Source organism: Dipodomys spectabilis, unplaced genomic scaffold (assembly GCF_019054845.1).
Source record: "Dipodomys spectabilis isolate Male_0828 unplaced genomic scaffold, ASM1905484v1 ptg000054l, whole genome shotgun sequence".
Lineage (NCBI taxonomy): Eukaryota > Metazoa > Chordata > Mammalia > Rodentia > Heteromyidae > Dipodomys > Dipodomys spectabilis.
In genome coordinates, this window is record NW_024870731.1 from 32,998,517 (window position 1) to 33,020,865 (window position 22,349).

At 44.4% G+C, this 22,349-nt stretch overlaps 1 protein-coding gene across 2 annotated transcripts in view; it reads right to left on the bottom strand.

The window, feature by feature from the left end:
- The window catches only part of Pdzrn3 (PDZ domain containing ring finger 3), a 219,038-nt gene that overhangs the window by 38,895 nt on the left and 157,794 nt on the right, over window positions 1–22,349 (bottom strand). Inside the window, exon 1 of one of the 2 annotated variants that reach the window (XM_042680213.1) lies at window positions 15,277–15,328. The exons of the other annotated variant lie outside the window; for it this stretch is intronic. The gene's annotated coding sequence lies outside the window, so the exon portion shown is untranslated. Of the gene's footprint in view, window positions 1–15,276; window positions 15,329–22,349 lie in introns of those variants that run through there. 2 annotated transcript variants of the gene reach the window in all.

Below are 22,349 nucleotides of genomic sequence, written 5' to 3' on the forward strand. Positions count from 1 at the left end.
GTTGAGAAAGCAGCCGTTGCTTGAACCAAAGCCAGAGGCCAGGCTTTCTTATCTCCATGTCTGGCCCATTGTTAGTTGGATGTGTGCTATCCAAATGACATCTTGAGTTCGTCCATATCTGCCCATGGTCCCCGGCATGTTGGCACCACCAGCTTCTACCTGAGTGAAGTCAGGGGCTTCCTCTGCTTCCTCTCTTGCTCTCTCCACCCACTAGCTCCTTCTCCACAGCCGCCATGCTGGGCTTTCCAAAGGACAACCAGATCCTGTTACCATGCTAGCACGTGGTTAAAAACCCTGCAAAGGTCGAACTGAAATCCCTTTTGTACAACTCAAGATACTATGGCCACCGGGCAGTGGTGGCTCATGCTTGTGGTCCTAGCTACTTCAGAGACTGAGGTCTGAGGACTGAGGTTCAAAGCCAGCCTAGGCAGGAAAGCTCATGAGACTCTTATCTCTAACTACCAAAAAACCCAAAAGTAGAGCTGTGGTTCAAGTGGCAGAATGCTAGCCTTGAGCAAAAAAGTTCAGGTATGGCACACATCCTCAAGTTCAAGTCCCCAAATCAGTGCATGCGCGCGTGCGCACACACACACACACACACACACACACACACACAACCACACAAACAAATACGACTACCACTACTGCTAAAACCTGTGTTTTCCTATCACATTGGGATGAGAAACTAAATTTCTCCCAGGACCTCTCAGACCCTGTAAAATCTGGTCCTTGCCCATCCATTTCCCCACCCCCTCCTCTGGCGCCCCGGCTCGCCTCCCACAGGGCCGTGTCCCTCCTCGGAGCTTCTGTCCCTTGAGGTCTCCTTTGGAGAGCCACTCTTTGCTCCTTTCCTCTCTTTCTTACCCAGCCCTTTCTCCAATCTCATCCCAGAGACACTGCCCAAGAGTCTATTTCCCTGTCTTACAGCTACTGTGCACAGCACCCTGCTCATTCCTCTGCCTTAAAAACTTTGCAGCTAGTAATGACCCAGTTCATATATGCCTGCCCCCTGTTAACATGTCTGAGTGTTCCAGCACTCTGAGGACAGGGAGTAGGTTGGAATTCCCTCCAGTCCCGGCTCTGCGGAGATAATGCAGGAAACATACGTGAGCTGGAAGCTTACAGCCCATAAATGATATTTTGAACTGGCCAGTACCGTCAGAAAGCAGGGACCCAAGTGTGCTGGGGTTGTTGTGAAGGGAAGACTTAAAACTGGGTTTGGTTCCCACCTCCAGTGCTGCAGGGACTGTGACTTCACAGCCGTTGCTTAAATATGCACAACTATATGCATGTTCATAAATAAATGCCCAAGCAAGTCCAAGCTAAGTGAATGTGCACACTTACATAATCAAACCCATCCTTTGACACTTGGTTAGAAAACCTTTTAAGAGTTCCCGTACACATTTTGCTATAGCTGTCAAACTTAAGAACTTTTTATACTCTTCAAAATTGGGCTGAGAATGTGGCTTAGTGGTAGAGTGCTTGCCTAGCATGCATGAAGCCCTGGGTTCCATTCCTCAGTATCATGTAACCAGAAAAAGCCAGAAGTGGTGCTGTGGCTCAAGTGGTAGAGTACTAGCCTTGAGCAAAAGGAGCTCAGGGACAGTGCCCAGGCCCAGAGTTCGAGCCCCAAGACTGGCAACAAACAAACAAACAAACAAATCAGGAGATCTAAGGATCGTGGTTGGAGGCCAGTCCAGGCAGGAAAGTATGTGAGATTCTTAACTGCAATCAAGCACCAAAAATGCATAAGTGCAGCTGTGGTTCAAATGGTAAGAGACAGTACCCAGGCCCTGAGTTCAAGTTCAGGATCAGCACCAACAAATAAAAAAAATAATATTGTTGAGCTAGTTACTAGTGGCTCACGACTAAAATCTTAGCTGCTCAGGTGGCTGAGATTTGAGGATCATGGTTTGAAGCCAGCTTGGGCAGGAAAGTCCATGAGACTCTTATCTCCAGCAAAAAGCTGGAAGTAGAGCTGTGGCTCAAGTGGCAGAGTGCCATTCTTGCGTATTTATTGCCATGGAACACAGCTGGATTTTCATGTTTGTTGCTGTATTCTGATGCCCGTGATACCATGCCAAGCAGCTTCTAGAAAATGTCACTGGGCTGTGCCCTCATAAAAGAATGGGAGAAGAATATCTTTATATCTTATTCCAAATGGTTTGGCCTTGCTGATTTTCCAGAGACACAAACCAGGACACCAGGGTTCCAATGAGCCAGATGTCTACAAGTCTCTATGGCTTGAGGGTGAGAAGAGAAACGGAAGAGAGTATCAAGACAAACTCCACTTACAATAGCTTCTCCGTATTTGAATTTAACATTTTAACCCTCACAATGTCTAAAGCAAGATGTATTGTATCAAAGGCATTATCTGCAGTAAAAGTGCCCTTCCCTGGGAAAAACCATCCAGCTGACTGAGCATGTGCCATTTCCCAAACCCTGCTTGAGCAGAGTGTATAAGCATCATGGCTGTAATATAGGAGGTCTGAGTGCACAATGCCTGGGTACCACTGCGTGGAGAAGCAGGGAGGCCACAGAGTCTGTCACCCCGGGAATTTATTTGGAGAAGCACTGCTGTGGAGACAACAGCTGTCCCAGGAAGAATGAAACAGGGCTGGCTGCACAAAGGCGCACATTGTTGGATGGAAGACCCTTCAAGTCTTCTTTTTGTAAGCGAGCAATCGCATCATCTGAAAGGGCCTGACCAGCTTGCCAGACAGAGCACATGGCGCTTTTCTCGGGTGTTGTGTGCCATCAGAAGCCTGCTTCTTCCTGCCTTCGCAGAAGTGAAAAATCAAAGTCACCAACGGTCCCATGAGAAGACAACCAAGCAGAAGTGGCATTGGGGGAAGGGCTGAAAGATGCCCAGGGAATGTCCTTAATCACCATCCCCTGAGCACCTGTAGGCCATCAGGGATGCGCCACTGCTAGGAGTCAGATGTGGGTATGACCTGACCCGCTTAGCTGCTGAGTAAGCTATCGGAGGCACACGCAGGGGTTTCTGCATCTGGAACGTGTCATCTCTTTGTTACCTGAAATAGGACTCAGCTGTTTTCTCTAAAGTATGAGAAGTCCAGGCCTTTGAGCCACAAGGGCTGGTAGGAACAGTGACAGAGGAGGGAGGCCAAGGTCAAAGAACCGCACACGTGTGCGCACAGCCTCTAAGCACAAGTCTACCGAGAAGGTGGGTAATGCTCACTGGAATTGCCTTTCCCCAGGTTCTGATTTTGAGGTGCTGGGGGTTGAATTTGGGGCTTTGACTGTGTTAGGAGGAGCTATGGCCTCAGTCCTTTGGCTTTTATAGTAGTCCCTTGGCATCCTGAGATGTATGGTTCCAAGGAGCCTGCCACTGAATTGAAAGCACCCGTGTTTAGGACACACAGAGTTCAGCAGAGTACTGCAGATGCTTGATTCATTTTCCCAGAATGCTTTCCACCACACACCTAGAATCTTCACTTCCTCACTCATTGTAAGCACATTCATGAATTTTACCTTTTGGGTTATCATTGGCTTTGGAGGAAGCAGATTTTCACACACAAGCAGATTTCCTCAGGGCAATACTCAGGTGACACCATGACTTAGACACAACTGGAGGCAGTGTGGGACGAGACAGAGCATCTGTCTCCGCATCAACTGAGCTACCAGAGGATGTCCTTGGGAATTGACAATTTTTAAATGAATTAATTCATGATTAGTTTGGTCAAAAATCACGTGTAAGAAATCTCCCAAGGAAAGCAGGCTCCCGGTAGTTGGTTTTAAGAGAAGGGTCTTGCACTTTTGTCCGGGGTTCACTTTTGACTTCTCACTTCTGCCTCCTAGAAGTTGGTTTCCTCAAGGTTATTATTAGTATTATTATTTTTATTATTATATTACTGCCTTTCTTCTGCATCACACTGGGGCATTCACTAACTTGTTCAGACCTCCCTCTTCTGCTGGCTTCTTTCATAAACTTTTAACATCAATTAGTTAAACAATTAAAAGTAATTCTTAGCGCGCATGCACACACATATATCACACACACACACACCAGCCCCCTCAGGACACAGAGCCAGCTCTGTGTGTGGAAAGCCAGCTCCTCCCAGCCTTCTTCCTCCCTGGCCACGCCCACTGGTATCTAGGGTTCCTTCACAGCTGCACATCTATACTGCTGCTGTGCCTGGAGCACCCGACTCCATTCCCTTGGGCGTGCTGTGCAGATGCCGTGTCCCAGTGATAGCGCTGTCCTCAGTGTCCTGCTGCACCTCTAGTGTGCCAACTATGGCAGGATGGGCAGTGAGGGACCATCTGTGCCTGCACTGCCAGGAGAGAGCCCTTCTTGTGCAACTTCAAAGATGTCAGAACACACAAAGAAGTCAAAAGACCAGAAAACACACACGAGCCGCACTGAGTATGGGCTTTTTGTTTCTGAAAAGCTCTGTGAGCTCAGAACGCCTGCTCAGGACTTCACATCTTATTCCGAGCAATGAAAGGATGTTGTTTCAGTTTTTTTTTTCTTTGCTAGATTGATGGAGGTGCTGCTGTCTTGAGGGCATTTGCTCTGGGCTCCAGGAAGCTAATGAACACGTTGGCTTCCAGAGACCGATGGCTTGCTGTGAGTACTTGGGCCATTTGGAGAGAAAGCACCGTGCGTGCTGTGTTCTGCAAGGAGGCAGGGCGTGGGGTGAGGAAGAGGCAGGCACGGCGTACCCCACGGCTGTCTTCACACACGTGCATACAGATGAGCATCGGTCGCCAAGACCTGCTCAGCAGACGATGACACAGGCTGTGGACCTGCACAACAGGGACCATGCTGGGGTTCCAGAACACAGACCCACAGATGTGCAGAAGTGACAGGAAAGAGCTCTGGTGTGCCTTGGCTTCAACTGGTGGTCCAAGCTTCCCGATGGACTGGAAGCCTCGGGGCTGCTTCTGTGAGACACCGTTCCTCCCTGGCGAGCGCAGCAGACTACATGTCGCTCATGGGGTCTGGGCCTCTCCTATATATGAATCATGCCTCCGTGTCTCCAACTAGAACACGATCCAGACCAAATCACCATGGAACCCACGCAGGGGCTGGAACTACACCTCTGTGGGGCTGGCACCCACGAGCCCTCCCCAGATGTGAGGGTGTGTGGATGTTAACTGTGGTGGGCAGCTGAGTGGCCTGGCAGATGACCGGCAGGGCCAGCAGCATAGCGTACAGAGAGAGTGCACAGAGAATTCACCGCCTTTTGGGAACTAGGTTCCTTGCCTCATCTTATGGTGGGGTAACTCCTGTCCCAGGGGCTCAAGGGGAAGAGTTATTCAAAGAGGCAAAGTATGTGTGACTACCCCCCACCTCCATTGCCCAGAAAAACCAAAAACCTATCTAGCATGTTCTGTCCAGTGCAAGGCCTAATAATCTTTTATCATAAGGGGTCAGAGAGTAAACATTTTATATCTTACAGGCCAAAAGGCAAAATAAAGAATATTATATAGGTACTTATACAAACATCATTTATACATACAGAGCGCATTCATAGTTTGCGGGCCCCACTACCAGGATAGGCTGAATGCTAGAGCTGGCATGCAGACCATCATTTGTCAACAAGATTATCAAAGAAAAGCCCACGTTTCTTTGATACAGGCTTGTTCTGAGCTCACAGAGTTTTTTAGAAACAAAACCACACCTCAGAGCTGTTCTTATATGTTTTTTGAAGTCATCTGACTTGCTTGTGTCTTCTGACATCTTTGAGGTTACTTTTATCTTGGCTATGATGATACGGTTTTCACCCACATTTGGTTTTCTAACCACCTCTAATTCCTCAATCAAGCCATTCACTACATGTGGTTTAACAACGAGAAGAGGTAGTGATCACTCTTATTCCTGTTAACCCAGGAGGAAACGGAGACTCAGGGCCGTGGAGTAAGACAGCCAAGAGTGCACACACAGAATGTATCTGGCAGAGATGAGATCAGAATTTGGAGCGTGTAATCCCAGACCAGGTAAGGCCTTACAGCTCCTTCAGGAATGCTTATTGGATGCTTTAGAAATTAGCATCTGATTGGGAAACAGCAGCCGCTGGTAAAGAAAACAACTCAAGAAACACGATGTACTCATGAGGATCCTGATGAACACATGATGTGCCAATAACTGGCTTGCTAACAAAACCCGGCAGGGCTTGCTGAAACCATGTACGACCTGGGTATCGTTCTAGACCGTTTTCCCTGTTCACATTTACCCACAGGAGTCCCTGACAGGTCCTGGGTGGATGAAGTGTCTCACATCTGAGAGGTGTGGTTTCGGAGCTGTTCTATGCATGAAAGATTCCATCCCAAATGGCATGTGGGGGTGAAAGACTGTGGCTCTGTGACCCCACTGAGTGTCCTGGCCACCCTGGAGGTGACAGCAGTCCTTGTGGACCTGCTCCACCTTTGGTTGTGAACTTCCACTGGACAGCAAGAAGGGACACTCTATCCAGGCAGTAGAAATGGGAGAAAAGAACCCAATGCATGATGGGACAGAGGAGAGAGGGTGTCAGGACAGTAGTAGTAGGAATAAGATACAGGCACATGGGCTGGGAAGGTGGCTCAGTGGTAGAGCGCTTGCCTTGCATGCATGAGGCCCTGGGTTCGATTCCTCAGCACCACATAAGCAAAAAGAAAAAAGCCGGAAGTGGCGGCTAGCCTTGAGCTGAAGAGCTGAGGGACAGCGCCCAGGCCCAGAGTTCAGGCCCCATGACCGGACCCCCCCCCCAAAAAAAATAAAAAGATAGAGGCACATGCATCCTTCAGCATCCTGGAGGTCTTGAACCAGGTTTAGCTGCAAACAGAGAGAGCACTCTGAGGAGGGAGGAGAGCAGAGACAGGATGGAGAGGAGGAGGGAGAGGAAAATGGGGAGGGGAGAGTTGATCACGAGTTGAGAGACACCAGACAATAATATCCACTGTGTCAGTGCAGATCCAGAGAATAAGCAGGCTGAGAAAACTATCTGGAGGACAACCAGGCATACAAAACCTGGAGGAAGAGATGTGACCTTATCTCAATAGGTCAACAAGAAATTAAGCTAGAGCTTTCCAGCTAGAAGCTGGGCCAGTTGTAGCATTGTCCAAAAATGTTAAATTAAGTGGTGAGTTAAAAAAAATCAGAAGCATTTAAAAATCAGCATCTGTCAATTAAACCATGATTTCAAAAATATTTGGATCTATTCCTAAACTCTGGCGTATGAGACGTTTCTGGACACAAGTGAACAGTAGTAGCAGGACAATGTGGCGCTGCGGTGTGTGGTTTCTATCCCATGGTTTCTCCAGGGCCCTGTTATAGATGCCAAGGTGCTAACAATTGGTTATGTGCTACAGGTGGACACAGCAGCTGAGACAGCTCAGGCCTGCCATCCTTCTTTCCCAGAAGGCAGGCAGTGTACCCTGGTGAGCTCTGCGGGAGGGGTTGTGGGAGAAGGGCTGCTCCCAGCCCCTGGTGGGATAACAGTGGCAGGCATGCCTATGCCCAGGGTGGAAAGAAAGCCTGGCTTCATCTCTCCCACCGGGTAGCTCACACTCCTTACTAATAATCAGACTCAATCCCTGTCCTCATGGAGCCACCATCTGCGTCTCACTTGTGGCCACTGGGAGGCGCAGTGGCTCTAAGTTCACCTAGGCCCTCCCCGTTGCCCAACTCCTCCAGGGTGTGTCCCTGGAGGGCCTTTCCCTGAACCTTACCAGCATGCTCTCCACTACCGGGGCAGCAGACATGCTCTGTGAGCTTTGGCCATGGCCTCGATGGCTCTTTTCCCTACTGAGTTTAATCTTTACAGTCCCTCCTTTGGCTTTATTTACATGCATTTCTGAAATAAAACCAAATTCCTATTGTAAGCAGAAGGCCCTGTCACTTGCTAGGTATGGAAAACTACAATCAAGGAATTCCAAATTAAACAAAAGATTAGAAAAAAGACTCATCCCAATATGCTTATCTGCAAAGTATCTGCTTTGCCACCAACTTAAGGCCTCACGGTGGGCTTTCACATACCTGAATCACCAATCTTTCTCTCAGGGCTTAGGTTTGCATTCTAATGAATGCTTGTTCCTAATTGGTCCACTTATTATGTGTTTGTTGGCCCTGTCTGTCCTGCTGGAATTCCTGCCATACTTTCCTTTGCTTCCTGAACTCTGAACTCCACCCTTCATATCCCAAGCATATTAAAACCAACCTCCAATTTCACCTATCAAAAAAAAAAAAAAAGAATGTAGCAGCTTTTTGGGAGAAAGGTCTATCTCTCCTCCCAACCATGAATTCATGCCAATAGTTTGGGAAACAACAGTAACCAGAATAAGTTTCTTCCTTCTAAGAGGAATGTTAAAAGTTCCTAAAGATAGAAACTTGACAGTAGCTTATGACCAGCAAAATACTTGCATTCCAGAACAAGCAATAAGCAAGTACTTCCTGAACATGAATGCTACACACAGCACCAGCTAAGAAAGTGCAGAGACGTCTGAGCCCTTGTCTCTTTACTCCAGGGGCTTTCTGCTTTCTCAAGGTAGTAGGAACAAATTACAAAGGAGGAAGGAAGGTAGAGTGAGGACAATTTCTGTGTGCAACTCCATTGTGCTACAACCGAACTCCTTGGCATTTTGATTTGCCGTGATGACTACAATCTCCCAGAGAAGATGCAGTGTGCTCAGGTGGGTGTCAGAGAGAAAAGATTTGGACTCTGAAACAAAACTCAGGTGGGAGAAGCAGGTGAGGAATGACCCAGAGAAGAACTTCCAAGCTGGGCGCCTAGGGAAGGTGTGTGCATAAGAACAATGCTCTTGAAGGCAAATGAGGAAGGAGACAGAAGGCATGTTTGAGGCCAACAGCTGTGATCGCTGTGATGCTGGAATGAAGGGGGCCGGAAGGTAGAGCATGAAGAGAAGGAAGCGTGGGAGAGGCAGAGTCAGCCCCCAAACCTGCTTGTCCAACGGGCAAGTTGTTTTGTATTTTCTTTGGTGGATCTCAGGTGGATTTTGCTTAAAGGGGATCTTTAGCAGCTTTTTTAAATTTAAAAACTTATCTTTAAGCAGTTGCACAAAGGGGTTTTAACGCAACACGTCAGTGGGTGAGTACAACACACTTGATCCACACCACCAACCCTTCTATCACTCTCCCTTACCTCTTCCCACCCCGCCCATCCCTTCCATTTATCTGCTTCCATTAGCTTTGCTTTTTCATTCTTGGCCAGATTCTAGAATTCAGGATCTGGTCTCTGTAGACCACTTTTCTAACAACCTGTCCCATAGTCGCTTGATGCATATGTCTAAAGGAATTTGGAAGAGAGTCCCAGCTAGCGCTGAATGGCCGACTGGGAGAGCAAAGGGAAGTTAGTTCATCTTTACTCACAAGGAGGACCCTCCTTTGAAGCCCCTCTCTGAACGGAGCCCAGCTACTTTCCTTTTAAGGCTTTCCTTTCACTGTCAAATACATTTACTCTTTTTAAAGGCAAACCTTAAGAAAAAAATTCTTTACCTGGAAAAGAAACAAGTAGCAAAGAAGAGGCTTACTTGACACACACACAAAAACCATTATGAAGTCGGCTTCATTATTCACTTGTACCTAGACGGTTCACAAATTACTTATCAAGCTTTGCCCTGGATTTACTTTCTATATAAAATAGCACTTTAGAGAATAAGTAAGTAAACACCATTATGACCAATGGTTTGTTTTCAGAGAAAAATTCTTCCAACAAATGGCAATACTAATTTTTTTTTAACACATTCTCTGGGAAAATATAACAACTCAGTATAGTTGAGAGCCTGGTAAGAACTATTGACATTGTACTTAATCTTCAAAACGGATATACGAGTGTCCAAAAGCTAATAAAGTTCTCCCTACTATAAATGGGGGTGGGGTAGGGGAGAGTAAAACACTAGATCACAGGCAAGCCATTCGTTGAGGATTCCGGTCTCATGGCCAGAGCCCAGGGGCAGGGAAAATTGAAGTGATTTAAAATAGTCCCTGATAGGACATATCCGATATTAGTGGGCTTGCTGAAGTGAAACCGTAATATCAGAGAGATACAAAGGGATAAAAGCCATTAATGTGTGTCCAAATGTTTTGAGGCCTTAACCTCAGCATCTCTCAGGTGATCTGCCCACAGGGACAGGTGTAATAGCCACGAGAAAGCTGATAAGTAAGTGCCGAAGTCACAATTTATTTTGGGAATGGACTCTGAGGATTATTAACAGCTTATGCACTTTATGTTTTGCATGACAGAGGTGCTGTGTTGGCACACTGAAGTCTGCCCACCTCCTTTTTGTATCCATTCACCATGATCCTCCTTGGGAACAAATAGGCAGGAATGTGGACGATGAGTGTTCCTTCATAACTTCGCTTGAACAAGCCATACCATGACCCCACCTGCCCACCAAACCAACTAATTATTAACGGTATCTTGTCTATAGACCTACTGTTCTCCATCATTTGGATTCCAAGGACTGATACAATGGAAGAAAAATAAAGTGTTGAGGCCCAACTGAGTAGCCTAAGTCATATTTTATCTTATAAGGACCTTTAGAAGTTCATATGTTATTGTAACAATGAGATGCACAAGACACTATGTTGAAAACCAACTTTACAACTTGGGGCAGGGAGGGAAAAGTTGGGGAGGTAAGGAGGGAAGGGATGGTAGGGGAAAAACAAAGGAGAGGGTAACAATGCTCAATAGGAAATATAATCATTTAACTGTTACCTTCCTGTACGTTATCTTTACAATAACATATATATGTGTGTGTATATGTATATAATGTGTGTGTATATATATATATATATATATATATATATATATGTATTTCATAGGTTAGTAACCTTCATGGGAAAAAAACCCTCAGCAGAATTACTGGACAAAATCTGAGGATTTTTGAAACAGAATACATTTCTGTTTTATATATTATATGGTCTTATTAGCCAGACCTTGTATATTGGCTTTTGACTACTCTAGGTGTACTCAGTTACACGAACAGGATAGTTGGAGAAGAGTACGGCAAACAGGCTGCTTCCCGTGACCCAAAATGTCTCCCAGTTGGAAAGGAGGAAGGAGGGATAGCCGGGACCCTGCAGGACTGGAGACTGCTCGGTCTGTCTTTCAAAGAGTGAACTGCACTGTATTAAGTGAGCAGACCTTGCTCCTCCCTCTTCATCTACATCTTCCTCCCCCTCCAGCATCTTGCTTGACAGACAGGCACTCTACCACTTGAGCAATGCTCCTGGCCTTTTCTTGCATGAATTATTTTTCAAACACAGTGTCACATTTCTGCCCAGGCTGGACAGAGTTCCTCCTGTTTACATTTGCCATGTAGCTGGGGTTGACAGGCAGGGACCATCCCACTCAGCTGGCCTAGATCAAAATCTTCCTGACTAGCTAAGATTACAGGTGTGCACCACCATGCCTGACCTGTGTGTGCCCTCTTGACTTGCACATTCTGGGTTTCCCATATCACAGCACCTGGGGTGCTGCTCCTCCAGCTCCTGTCTTCTCCCATATAATTTCATCCCCAGCATGCCAGCTCTCTGGCAACAGAAAAAAGCATGGAAGAAAACCCGATTAATTCATCCCGATGTGGGCTGACACTTCTTGCTTCTCGACAGACCCTTGGTATTGCACATACCTGTATGTTTTGCAATCCACATGTGTGTGTGTCTCTGATCGCTCCCCTTCACACTTTATCTTCTTTGATGGGCATAAAACTTTATGGCCCATGAGCTTGCTCTGTTCTTCCTCCCACTGTGTTGCTTTCCCAGGTCAAAGATGATGGAGACCTCCCTCTCTCCCTGTGAACTCAGGCTCTCTGGACCTAGGGAACTGTGTTCTAAGATGGCTATGGGTCCTACTGGGGCTTCCTGCTGTCTGTCTCCCATGTTCCAGGTCCACCAATGTTTCCAAATATGACTTAATTCTTCTCAAATCTGCAATGACCCACGCTGTCCCTCTCCTTCCTTCCATCACCACATTTCTCCACAATTTATTTACATGTATATTGCTTTCTTTCTCAGCTCCATGCCTTTAGTTTGATTTATCCTCCAAACCTTTCTTGCTACAGCCAAACACACTCTACTAGATTAGCTGATCTAGAGGTATGAGGAGCTCTTAATTGTCACTACTAAGAGCCTTCTCGAAGTCCTTAACTAAAAATCAACTGCGCAGGAAGACAGAGAGGGCCGCAGGCCACGCTTAACCTCCACCTCCTCAGAAAGGTGATGGCGGCTAAGGTACATCCACATTTCTTTAGGAATATCAGGAAGAAGAGTCATCACGAGTTGCTCAGGGATCCCTAGATATCAGGAACTGGTACTTTCTTCTGAAGTCACCATTACCTCATCTAACCAAGCAAGATTGGTGTGGAGAATTATGGGAGCGGAATTACTCAGTGTAGTGGCTGGTTTACAGTGGTACTGGCCAAGGCTCTTCTTAAGTTTTCATTATTGATGTCCCCCAGGGATGATGCAATGTCCTGGTTTCTTTCCTTGAGTAGCTCAGCATCTTGGAAAGCCCACAGCCATGTATACTAAATGGTGTGATTAAGTTTTCAATGTGCTGTGACAGATGTATGCAAAACAGAGAGAAAGAAGAGGAAAGAGTTCGTTCTACCTGGAGTATCAAAAACAGCTTCTTCGGAAGAGCTAAATACATATCTGAATTGTGTTTTCCCTTCTGGGAACTAAGCATCTATATGGACCCTAGGCACACCTTATACACAGAGATTCCCAAAAGGGTGAAAGCCTGGTAAGCAAAGACATTTAGAACAGTTATTCAGCCTTGGGGTTTATCTCTGGGATGCAGTGGTAGGCAGGAAATACAAGATGACAATATTGGTGAGCTATCCCCAAGACATCCACAAGATCTGTCTCCTCAACCCAGAGAAGCCAGAGGGACGCTTGACATCATTCATCCACCCTTGCAGCATCTTCACACTGGAAAGCAATCACCATGACTACCACAGCCCAATTTCCAATGCCAGACGGAACCGTGGCTTTCACTGCAGCATGGTAGGGCTGGAGTCAAAAGGCTGATTTTCATAGGCCTTTGAACCTCCAATTCTTGTCTGTTTCTTTGAGTTGTATTTTTAAGCCTGGTCTTTGCAGAGATAGGGGAAAGAGATCACAGATAATTAAAGCTTAAAATATTCTCATTTCATGGTGGGGCTAACAAGTGAAACTACAAGTAATGATGTAATCCAACTTGTCAAAGAGGAAAATGAAAAGAGGAGACAGAAGGCAGGACAGAGCCTGGGGACCCTGCTTGCCATGTCATCTTCTAATTAACTAACTGATCCTTTAAACTGTCAAACTCGGCAAGGAACTCAGTGGCCTGGCGTCTGATTAATATTCATATTTGGGCACTGGATGCTCTGATTTAGGTCCCAGTGGTTGTAGTTAAACATCGGTCTTTAAAAAAGAAAAAGAGAAAAATGTGCCTGGCCAACTCTAATGTCCAGGTTTCACATTGATAGGGAAATCAGGAGAGACCACCCTGAGGTCCGCCACCCGCAGCCATGCCAGCCCCCATGGGTGCGTATTGATTTGTGCATCATGATGAGAACTTGTATATTGAAAAAATAATTATTTTGCTTCTTTTCTTCTGGCAGCTATATTGTTAATCACACTCTGGGCCTCATTGTGGAGAATAAGCAAACGACATGTGTAGAATTACATAGTGTTCGGTAATATAATCAAGCTTTCAATTTCAAACAAAAATAATTGAATATGTAATTTAATCAAAACAGGCTAGAATTGATCATTTAGTTAAACTGTCACAAGTGGCAACCTGGATTTTTATTCATATAATACAGGCTACAAAAGAAGAGAGTCCGCTCGAATACTAACTTACATTGAGCGTATATTAAAACAAAAACAAAACAACACCTCAACTGGAGGTTTCAGAAATATTCGTACACACAACACACCTTTTGTAGAAAACATAACTTACTGAGAAAACCCAAACCAATTCATTAGACAGCATCAGAGTCTGATTCATACTCCACCAAGAGAGCTGAGCAGGCTGCACGGAAGGTAGGGCCTATGTCTGGGCGGCAAGAAGAGGAAGAGCCTCAGCAAGTGCTGGAGGAAGCTGCTTTGTTCTTCACACCAAATTCACTTTTTATTCATGAAAGACCTTTTGAGGAAGAAAGGAGGCCGACCCAGTTCCACAGCACCGACTTTTACATAATACTTCCTGAGACATTTTTTACATTTAATAGGAGAACCCATTTAATAGAAGAACGTCAATGGAAGTCCACTGAAATCCCTCTGTCACATGTCAAGAAACACACATGGCACGCATGGCATAAACCCATAAATCATTACAATTCTTTATCCTATGGAGCTTATTCAATAATCTTAATTAAGGCTATGTTAAACTTATGATCAAGCTATTTCAACTTCAATTTAAAAATGGGTGACACTGCTAATGGATGCATAGATTAGGGTCATAATTCATACCCACATCATATACAGAGGTGATCAATGCAGCCAACAAAAGATTGTGGCCTATCTATCACATAATCAGACACAGTAAGAAGTCACAGCTCATTTGGTTTTTAGGGAGGAAAACAAGCCATACACACATAATCCATACATTTTCAGGAAAGGAACAACAGCAATATATATATTCCAAGTGGCGAGTAGGATTTTCCAGATTGGGCAGAAAAGCATGGTCATATACAGGTGGACCCATTGCAACAATGAGATGTACAAGTCGTTATGTCAAAAACGAACTTTACAACTTTGGTGCAGGGTGGGGGGGGGCAGGATTAAGTGGGGGGCGGGGGGGGGGGAGGATGGGAAGGGATGGGAAGGGGAAACAAAGGAGGAGGCTACAATGCTTGATAAGAAATGTACTCATTATCTTGCCTATGTAATTGTAACCCCTCTGTACAGTATTTTCACAATAAAAAAAAAAAAGAAAAGCATGGTCATATTGGTTCTGATTTAAGTTTAAATTCCTTCAGGCTTTTCTTTATTCCTGCTAAGTAGAGCAGGGGAAGAAGGAAAACCATTCACCAACACCAGGATTGCTCTCTTTGGGTCACGCCTACGTGTGGAAGAGCAGAACCAAACAGCTGGTTCAAGAGGGAATAGTGGGCAGCAGGTGCTACCTATACAGAGCCTGGACTCTTTCTGTCACTGTGGACACCATTGTCAAAATCAACCACCCCCCCCTCCAAAAAAAAAAGCTTTCCCCCTGCTAATAAACCATTTCTAGATGGACTTGGGGACATTTCTCATGTTTCTGGAAAAAGGAAAATGGAAAAAAGAAAAGCTGATATATCCTGAATGACACCCACCTCTGCTTGGTATGGAGGTCTCACGCTGTACTACCTTCACCATCAATCCTGACCCATGATTTCCAAGTTGGGAGAACCCACCAGCAAAGCTGGGACAGCCTTGACATCTCACTTCAGAGGACGGCGTCAGAATCCTGCTTGCCAGATGCCATCTGCCTGTGTTCCTCACAGCTGCAAATACCTCCTTGGGTGGGGGAGTGGGTAAGCTCCCGGGACACCGAAACTGGCACAAATCCACAGGCAATAAGGTAATTAATGGTGTCTTTCAGGGCAAGCGCAGTAAAAAATAATTGCTCTCAAATTTTTACTGCTAATGAATGATTGGTACAGTCAATATTTATGTTGTTGGGAGTGGATATGTGAGAGGGAGGGGCAAAAGTCTTTGGGATGCAAATATCTAAACCAGTCTATCAGCCCAGTTAACAATTCTGAACTGGCAGACCACAGTGCTTAATCTGTTGACTTTAAATGTCTATGGGGAACACATACCATGGATCAAAGAGCACACTGATTAATCCAACAGAGACCAAAGATTGTCACTTTGGTCATGGCGCAAAGATGCTCTGAACAGGGACAGTAAGACAGTAAATAAATAAAAAGGACAAAAATGCCTAAGGAAATGTGACTTATGAAATGGTCACCCCTCTGGTGCAACAATACAATTACTTTAAAAAATGCCTAAGTAACAACTGGTTCTAAGGAAGGGCCGAGCTGCCCAACTGTGAATGGAACCTTTCCTTTCACAGCACATCTGCTCACTTGTGTTAAAACATCCCTTCCCCTTTCTTAAAATAACTACCCACTTGCCGACGCCAGATAACTCCCTCACACTGCAATCATTTAATGTTATATATTAGGTCATCAGCTTTCTCTCTATTGAATCCCACATATAAGCAAGCTTCTCATCACACACACAGCCCCATAAACACAGATTTAAAGATAAATGTACGAGTTGTTTACTGCCAAGTCTATTCTATTAAGTAGCAAGAAGTAACCACTGCTGGTTAAGCAGAGTAAACACAGAAAGTAAATTTTGAGACTCAAACAGAATCAGATCTCTTCACCAGTGTATGCAAGAAATAACCTGCCAGGTATTGATACCCCCCCCCCCCTCCACCCGGTAGCTGGGTTGGTTAGGCTGTGGATATAGCTCTGGTCCCAGTGAAGTGTCACTTGTAAGAAGAGGACAAGTGGCCTGCTGCAGAAGAAATACTCAATATCCAACCCACAACTATGGTTGTCCCTTGCATTCTGCAGGGAACTGGCTCCAGACCTCCCTGTATATACTGGAATCTGCAGGGACTCAAGTTCCTTCTGTAAGATGATGTGTGATGTGCATATCACTTACACTTATATTAGTTGTATATTATTTATAGGATCAACTCAATGTAAATGCTACAAAAACATTCGTTACAGATGGAAGGTGTAGTATTGATCAAGATGCCTTGTGCTCATAAACTGATACTTTGATAAAAAAGTAAATACTTGCATTGTTTAGTAATGATGAGGGGTGGGGGGAAAGTCTGCGTGTCCTTAGAATAGTTATATTTTCCTTTTATATGGTGTGGGAGATGAAACCCAGGGTCCTTGTGTCCATTAAGCAAGCGTTCAGCCACTGAGCTCTACCCCAAGCCCTCAATGCATTTCAAAAGAGTATTGTCTGTGATTTCTTGATTCCATAGATATACCCATAGGTACAGAAAGCTTAGCTCAGGATGGGGGCTGAAGACAAAGACTGGCTAGTGGTAAGTTTGTAGTCGGATCAGTAGCAGAGTTGGAGATAAGGATATGAATTTAAACTTGAGCAACGAACACATTCTTTTCTCTTCCACCAATATTGAAACAATTGTTATTTTCTCCAAGAAACAGAAAGGAGCTATGGTAAAATTCTCCAAAACTAGTACCAAAGTATATGCTGGAAGTATACAAAGGTATTTCTATTTCAATGTGCCTTCCACTGTAATCCCACCTTAGGCAGAGGCCTGGAGTGTGAACTCCATGCTTACAAAGAACAACTTGTATGGCCCGAGTCAGATGCACCTGGCTGAGCTTCTAGGATCATCCCCCCCTCCCCCACACGGGTATCCTAATTCATACATTGATTTGGAATCTCACCCATTTCCGTTCAGCTCTCTTTACAGGGCACCTCATTTTCCTGGGCTCTTTTTTGTCTGTTACCCCTGAAACCATGCTTGGACTTTCCTAAATTGCATTGTATAAGATCTTTGTGTGGTTAACAAGAAGGCGAGCTTTCAAAGGAAATTCTCTCATCAGCTGCAGATCTGTTTAGAGTCCACTGCCGTTGTCCTAAACTTCTTCCTCAGCATGCTTTACTGGGCCGTTGTCACGCATGCGTGTCCCCTGTCTCATAACTGACATTTGTAGGGTGATAAATTACACAGAAAATGAGCCCACAAATGGACACCAGGGCACTGAATAAATGAAAGAAAAGGAGGAGAATAATGATGGAACATGGTTCGGAGAAGCTTTTGTTTTCTAGCAGGCAGGCCTAGGAGTGAACTCATGTTTCCTTATGGAGCAGCTCAGAGAAATGGACTTACTTACAGAAACACTGGCTGCACCCCATAGGCTGTTATTCTTCCTTTAAAAAAAAAAGCACAATGACTTCTTCCTGCTTTCAGGATGTATAAATTTACATATAATTTTATACAATCCACAATGATTTTTATAACATCAACAATGCTGATATTGTAATGCAAAACATAGTTGGAAAAAACTCTCTTCTATTTCCCCCCTGAAGAGAGTGCCTAATTCATGTAAGTGGAGCCAATAACACAATTCAGAAAACCTCATGTGCAGACAATTGATCTCCTCATAGAGCTACGAAGCTTTGTTACTAAGCTAACATGCTCGTTCTGTTTGATCTCTTTCCACTTCCTGCATTGTGCTCACAGCCTCTTATCCTTGTCCAACATCAACAGGTCATTCAGGAGGGGGTCACTGCTGGCCAATATAAATAACCATTATAAAACCTCTAGCATGTTTTAAATCAACAGCTAAAGTGGCCTACACTGTTTAAAGTATAAATGCCAAATATTTTCATGGCAGAGGGAAGGCAAGGCCGGCACAAAGCACAGGTAAAAATTACAGTTAAATAAACAGATGGCAGGGTGCTATTGGAGAACATGGCTCCCCATTTGAAAATCAGCTTGAAAACAAATAAGAGCTGACAGTAGGCCTTGGGTAAGTTATAAGCCGGGGTTTGGGGAACACAGGCGTCTGTGTTTCACAAGACTTTCAGACACATGGCTGACGATTACCACCTTGTACACAAACCGAGAGAAGCTCAGAGAGAGTCAGAAAGCAAGGGCAAAACTCGGAGTAAAGGGGGGGGGCTCGGGGCAGGGAGTGACGGCCCCTCTCCCTTCCTCTTTCTTTACCCTCCTGTGAGCACGGGGAGAGACTGCTTCACCATGTGCCCCCAGGGAGCTGTTCTTTAGAAGATGGAAAGGAAAGAGGGGATGATGAGAACAAGCCAAGAGTTATTGCTAGCTCTGGGCAGCTTTGAGAAGAAATACAGATTTGCCTTTTCCATATACTACTTGGCCTAGGTTGTTACTGAAATTAATTTGTATTATCAAAGAACAAAGCCCATGAGCTGAGAGGTGTAGTGTCCATAAATGCTAAGGCCGGGTAGGCCAAGCATATGGCCACAATAGATGCTAAGAAAAAGAAGACTGGACAACAAGCTTGGAAAGTATGCCATTATTTCCCCGCCCCCTCCCCCCTGCCTGTAACTGAATAGGTAAACTTTAAAAGTATGAGCAAATGAAAACATCTAGGGTATGTTTACTCAAATCCCTTATATTAGCATACTTATTATTATTAAGATGTTTTTCCCCTTTGATGATTTGGTCTGATCAACTTAGCATCTCTAGAAGATATGTATTGAATTTCCATAGATTTTCTCAGCTGATTTCTACAGGAATTACATCCAGTTCCATATCTCCTATTTCAAGCTATTTGTTTACTCATATTTGTTTTCCTAGTGAACTAGACTCCTTCAGGAATTGCTTTCCTGTTTTTTTTTTTTCAATAACTGTAACTTTTTGTTGGAAGGAAAAAGAGTTGTTTTCATGTTGGGAAAAAAGTAATGACCAACATCTATTTTCACATAACCATTATCAACATCATTAAGCATTACTTCATTTCATCCTTTCAATGAAATCTCCAGATAACAATGCATTGATCTATAGTAGCACTTTCAGTGTGTGGACAAAAAGGTGTGGCAATCAATTCAAGAATATCAGTGCTGGAACCACAATTAAAACTGTCTGATGTAACTGCAGAGCACATACTCTCACAGGTGTCCGGCATTAAAGCATAGCTATGCTGTGAGCTCACACTGGTCATACTGACACACATTTCAGGTCCAGGAAGTCAAAACATTAACCCTTCAGTATTGCCTCTAGAGATTCCCAACAACCAGGCATATACGACTTGTGAGCTACAATTGTCCTCCTTGCAAAATAGATATATCTTGCGCTAAGGCTATAGATCCTGTTCCTTTGTTTTCAAAATCCTCTGAGAAAATAGTATGTAATGTGCCAGTTTAAACAATGTTAACACCAAGCAAACAAAAATACTAAACTAAGTTTTTGAAACACTGAAATTTAGATGAGTCAAATGAACATATAATTTATTTTCTTCCCTGTCCTCATCTGACCCTACGCTAATTTTCCTGACGATGTCGGAACAGAACATGCTGATTTGGGTAATTCCATCTCCCTGCACAAAAATAATTGATGACATCAGCATAGTTATGGGAATTAGACTTATTAGTTAATTACAAAACCAGCAGAGGGAGCACAAAGCCTGCATAAGTAATAACCAATTCTTCTGAGTGCCATTTCTTCTGAGAACTGTGGTCAGGGTGGTAGAGAGAAATACACTTAAAAGCTAAATGCTAGGCAACAGAAGATGGCCCATATTTTCTTGGGAATGGTGGTAATGCAGATATTCAATACTCTGGGCATCTAACAATGATATGGTGCGTGCGTGTGTGCGTGCGTGCGTGCGTGTGTGTGTGTGTGTGTGTGTGTGTGTGTGTGTGTGTTGATGAGAGTGTATTTTATGTCATGGTGAGATCTTCCCAATAGTGGAATAATTAGAGTCAAATGGTGAGACTTGCCTAGAGTTGGCACATGCTGACTTTCATCTTAGCTTTGCTCATCCTAACCAAAGTTGCAAATGGACCAATTACTACACAATCGAAGCTTGCATTTATGGTTGCAGATTTGACAGAAGTAAAGCAAAGTAGTATTCGTTGGTACAAGGAAGAAAAAGAAATAGCCAGGTGCTGGTAGGTTACACCTGTCATCCTAGCTACTCAGTTCCAACCCAGCCCAGGCAGGGAAAGTCTGTGAGACTCTCATCTCCAATTATCCACCAAGAAACCAAAAGTAGAGCTATGGCTCAAACAGTAGAGCATTAGCTTTGAATAAAAAAGTTCAGGGACAGAGCCCAAGTCCTGTGTTAAATCCCCAAGACTGGCATAAACAAACAAAAAGCAACCAAACAAAAAACCCAATGTGCCTTAAGTACTGCTAACATTTTCAACAAATGACCACCATTTTCAAATTTGAAACTAAGGTATGCTCACTGATGTTCACTAAGGTATGTATGACTGATAAGTCAGGTTGGAAAGTCATGTTTCCCATCAAAATAACAGTCATGTGTGAGTGAAAGTTAATATAAAGGGCATCATGAATCCACATCTACTGGTAGAATAGGCAATATACTTAGGGTATACTTGTGTACCAATCTGCATTACAACATTATACTAAGCAATGCACATATATCTGCATATCATATTTGTAATAATCATTCACAACCTAGGCAACCATTTAAAAGACAGCTATAATCATGCCAAATACATCAGTACTACCCTGCATGACATAAAATTAATCCAAAGTAATAAAGAATATTATAAGGGACCTGGTTTCTGTGCTATGCATTTCTTGCATTGATTTCCAGAGACTGTCTCACAGGAAACATTATCACTCACACTGCATCTATCCCAATGGCACATTGAAGTAAAATGCTTTCTTTGAAAAAAATTAATAGATGTGAGCTCTTGGGGAGCGGGGTAAAAGGAATTTTCACTTTGGCCACTTGAAGAGAAGTATTAAGGCTCAGGAGTGGAGAAAGGCTATAGGGGAAGAAATGGTAGTGAGAAGAATGGCCCCAACAGGCACCTGTAGTTCTAGAAGGAGACAATAGTCATAGGTAGAGGACATTGGGGAAGGCCACATTGCTGGGCCCCTGCTGTTCCCATGTGCCTGTGAGCTCCCACTGAGCGTCCCTTCCATATTGCTCTGCTCTCCTGTGGGTGGTGTTTGTCCTCACCCTACTAGTCTAATCAACTGCACTCCAGTCTCCCTGGGATGTTTGTGTCCACTGAACTCAAATCTTGAAAGCTAATCATCACTGTGATGGTGTTAGGGGGTAAAATGTCCTGATAAAAGAGCCCCCTTCCCAGCACCCTCAGCCCTTCCACATCTTTGAGCACTTTTAACTTGGGCTTCCTTGCCTCCATGACAGTAAGCAGTCCATTCTAAGAAATACATTTCTGTTCCCTGCAGGTTTCCCAGAGTCAGATGGTTTGTGACAGAGGCCTGAATGGGTGAAGGAGAGGCGGAAGCGCAGGGTCAATATTACGTTTGTCTTAGAAACTGGAGAGGCACATTAAGTTCAGGACCAGAGGCTTAACAATCACTTGGCAAAAGATGGCCTTAGCCTTGATTTTTCCTCTCTTAAAGGACTGAAGGACAAGATCCCTTGATGTGGCGTCATCGATTGCTTGTGCTGGCTCTGTTCTTCTCTTCCTGCTCAGCAGACATGAGGTACTGGAAGGGTTCTGGGGGGATTCTCTGGGCGGTAGCAGGTGCCTGTAACACTTGCCAACTCATGCCAGCACGTCTCCTTCACACTGTCTACCTGTGAGAACTGTTTTTTGTTTTGTTTTGTTTTTTTAACTGCATCAAAAGAATTTGAGTTTATCAACTTCCTGCAAATGAGTCCTGTGCCTACGTACAGATACAGATATTCAG